Consider the following 4,448-nt stretch of genomic DNA (forward strand, 5'->3'; position numbering starts at 1 on the left):
TTCTTGTGTTTCGTGTCCGTCCCGCGGAGGTCTTCGTTCATCACTTGATCACGCAGAACCATCCTCGTTCGTTCCACGGGTTGATCGACACGTATACTGCTCAGAGTGTTTAATGCGGGTAGTTGAGGCGCCTGCTCGTGTCAGACAAGTGTCTTCTGCCCCTGTCACATCCGTGTCAGCTAACTTTCTCTTCACCGTTGATCTTAGCTCCTGTTGGGGATGGGATAAAGTAACTCTTCGGGAGTTATTTGGTGTTCCGCGGTACATCATGTTTTGATGTGTTGGCTTGCATGCTTTCCACGTGTCTTCCTATATACACGTATTTGATGGTGAGATATGTACACACAGATATAATGGCATCCAGTGAGTTGCAGCCTGAAATTTTCAACTCTACAGTATCTCATGTAGGCGATATGGATGACGACGAAGAAGCTCAGCCGACGGTTGTTGGTCGTGCTCGAGGTGGATGGATTACCTTTCCGTTTATCACAGGTTTCTCTTTTTAAATGTTTATGCAATTGTTGTGTAACACTGAGAACATTCTACTGCATGTATAAATGCCAACTCTCATACATTGGCCATTGACAGTGGGTATACTGGGTCTCACAGTTGCAGCTAGTGGTTGGTTGTCAAACCTAATTGTTTATTTGATCGAACAATTCAATATCAAGAGTATTGATGCAGCTCAAATCTCAAACATAGTCAATGGTTGTGCTAATTTTTTGCCTATAGCTGGAGCCATTCTTGCTGATTCTTCTTTTGGAAATTTCGCTGTTGTCAATGTTTCCTCCATCATTTCCTTGCTGGTATGCAACAAAGTCAATACAATTCCTCCCTCTATATGAAAACTTTACAAAAAAAAATTACCTCTCAACTTCGGCCATTTATAAACCTATATATTTTATATGATGCCGCCTTTGAAGACTTCATTTGCGTATGACTATCATAGAAGAAGAAAAGGATATATTCTATCGGAAAATAACCGCTCTGTAAAAACAATATTTAATCTCAAATAAACCACTGTTACATAGAAGTTCTAGACTTCTAGGATAATTAGAAGATGATCTGAGGGATGAGGCATCGACGTAACGGTTGAAACGAACACAAACATTGTTACCTCAATAGGACATCTATCAGTTTAGCTTTTGCATGTGAACTAGGAAACTAGTCGACGGTCCTAGCCCATTACCAGCTCAGTTCATAATTTATAGTTCTGTAACTAGTTTCTCTTGTTTATATGTGCAGGGAATGGTTCTGTTATGCCTAACAGCGTTCATACGTTCTCTTAGGCCTGCACAGTGTGTGAATGGATCATCACTGACTACATCAACTTGCGAAACACCATCCACCATTCAGTATGCAGTTTTGTACACAGCCATAACCTTAGCTTCACCAGGAATAGGAGGAACGCGCTTCACCATTGCCACTACGGGTGCTGATTAATTCGGCAAACAAAAACATCAAGCCACTTTCTTTAACTGGTACTTCTTTACCTAGTACTTAGGGTATGTAGTTGGATCCACTGTTCTTGTATATATTCAGGACAATGTTGGCTGGAATTGGGGTCTGGGCCTGTCTTTGGCAGCCAATGCTATTGGATTTATCGTGTTTTTAGCTGGTAGTCGTTGCTACCGTTGCGTAAGAACGATTTTTTGGGACCATGGTTTTTTTTGGGACCATGGTTTTATTTTGGGTAAAGACATTAGAAGTAAATCTAGATCACCCCTTATCTAGATATTTATATTAATACATAAATTACCCTCTGATTAATTTTGGGTAATAATTAGTTAGTGCTAATAAGAGTTAGTGTAATGATTAGTGAGATGATTAAGTTAAAGATAATTAGTGAGAATCAGATGGTTTTTTTGTTTTAAAGAAGTAGAATTATTGAGAGGGTAAAGTTAGAGAAGATGAAGAAGGAAAACATGAAAAACGATGGATTCTACCAACCACAACCGAAGGAAGGGTATTTGGGTATCCAGGTATGCTTCAAACTTAGATAATGTTGGTTGGATTGTTCCAAATTTTCAAAAAAACTGTAAATTTTTACAGTAGATTTGGGCTTGTTCGGTTACCTTATGTGAAGAACAGGTTACCAAACTCATCTGAAAGTGTAGTTCGGTTACTTCTTCCAAACACGCAGGTTACCGAACTCGCTCTTTAATGGAGGTTTTAATCGTTCGGTAAACAGACATGTTACCAAACTTTGTTTATAGGATTTACAGAGTAATGTTCGGTTGGTTCGCAAACTTTAACCCAACAGCATATCTAATCGAACTCCACATGTATGCAACTAGTGAAGAGTTCGGTTTGTCAAGATTTTTTGCGAACAAACCGAACAGAGTAGGCAAAGTTCGGTTAAATCATAACTCAACATAGTGGGAAAAATAACACAGTTCGGTTACATTGTTTGTTTTTTTTTTATGGGTAGAGTTCGGTTAACTAGTTTTAGAATTTTTTGCGAACCAACCGAACACAATATATTGGTTTTAAATGAGGAGTTCGGTTAAAACTATTTTTTGCGAACAAACCGAACACAATATATTGGTTTTCAATGAGGAGTTCGGTTAAAACTATTTTTTGCTTGATAAATTTGTGATAACCGAAGTGTTCTTCGTGTTCTTGGTTTCATAATGTTTGGTTACAAAACTAGTTTTTTTTTAAACTATTCCTAACCGAACATGCCACTTTAACTTCCATTTAAACCATATTTTGATGATTTCTACTCAATTTACCCAATTATTTGATGATTTCTACTCAATTTACCCTATCAAAAAACGAATTAAAAACGATTGATGGGTTTTTCAATCGAACGAGAAACGTCAAGGAAAGAGAGAAGAAGAAGAGAATTTTTTTTTTTCAAAACTAAAAAATTTCGATTTCCCTCCAATTTTTGTTTTTGATTTTGATTTTGGTTAATAGATTCATTTAGATTAGATGTATATGATTAGATTTACATAGTTATTAGGTTAGTTTTAATTTAAATTAAAGTAAAGGATAAATGTTTATTTACCTAACTTTAGGACACTTTTTATAAATATAGGGAAGTTGGCCTAATAAAACCATGGTCCCAAAAAAAGTCATGGTCCCCAAAGAAAATCGTTCTTGCGTGAAGCCTGGTGGAAGCCCATTTATGAGTATAGCACATGTTGTAGTAGCTGCTACCGGAAAGAGAAGAATTTCTTTGTCTTCAGAAGCCACAATGTACTACCATGAAAACACTCAGGACGCAAAGGTAGCGCAGTCATCATCTTCATGTCCCACATTAAGCTTAAGGTATGCATTTCAGTCATACAGTTATTCTCCCTCTCTTGCAATCACATTGACAACTAAATATTACTATGAATTAATTGAGTATAAAATGGACACTTATTTGTGGCTTGAGTGCAGATTTCTTAACCATGCTGCAATCAAATGCGAAGGCGATTTTGGGGAAGATGGAACCATTGGGAGACCGTGGAAACTGTGCACAGTACAAGAAGTTGAAGACCTAAAAGCGCTACTGAAGATCCCTCCACTTTGGTCGACTGGTGTTTTCCTAAGCATCCATATAGGGATACAAAGCAGTCTAGTAGTTCTTCAAGCTCTTACCATGGATCGTCACATTGGGTCTCATTTTAATGTCCCAGCTGGTTCCTTCCTTGTTTCCACCTTAATTTCCACAGCCATTTTTCTCCTTTCATGGACCGTTTTCTGTTGCCCACATATCAAAGACTACTGAATCGTACTCTAACACCACTCCAACGAGTGGGCATAGGACATGTCTTGAATATCATAGGAATGGCAGCATCTGCTATAGTCGAAGCCAAACGACTCAATGTGGCAAGATCTCAAAACATTGCTGGGAATATGGTCGTACCCATGTCAGCCTTGTGGTTAGTGGGGCCATTAGCAATTGTGGGTATTGGTGAAGCATTCCATTTTCCAGGGCAGGCGTCATTGTATTACCAAGAGTTTCCAAAATCTCTTCGTAGTACTTCTACTGCTATGATTTCAATACTTGCGGCTCTAGGGTATTATTTACAGCTCTCATCGGCTTGGTTCGCAGGGTTACCAAATGGTTGCCGGATGATATCAACGAGGGGAGATTAGACAATGTATTCTGGTTGTTGGTTGTAATAGGAGTGATCAACTTTGGTTATTACCTAACTTGCTCAGTGATGTATAAGTACAAAAGTATTATGGACGATGATGAAAAGTGTGCAGAGGTTCATGATGAATATCAATTAAAATAGATTGATTAATATGTAAACTACAACAGTATTGTTATGAATAATAAAGAAAACATTATGTAGCCGGAATCAGGGCCGGTCCTGACATTTTTGTGGCCCCAAACAAAATAAAAAAATGCAGGTGCTAATAGACAAACCATTTTATTTTATTTTATTTTTTGGGAATGACTAATCCTATATTATATGCTTGTATATTATTGATTTCTCAAGTGAAGA

General features: G+C 37.8%; 1 pseudogene; it reads left to right on the forward strand.

The window, feature by feature from the left end:
* The first annotated feature begins 353 nt into the window (after nt 1-353).
* On the forward strand, nt 354-4,235 carry LOC113324551 (annotated as a pseudogene).
* Nucleotides 4,236-4,448: the final 213 nt, after the last annotated feature.

The sequence above is a fragment of the Papaver somniferum genome, chromosome 11 (genome assembly GCF_003573695.1).
Source record: "Papaver somniferum cultivar HN1 chromosome 11, ASM357369v1, whole genome shotgun sequence".
NCBI classification, from domain to species: domain Eukaryota; kingdom Viridiplantae; phylum Streptophyta; class Magnoliopsida; order Ranunculales; family Papaveraceae; genus Papaver; species Papaver somniferum.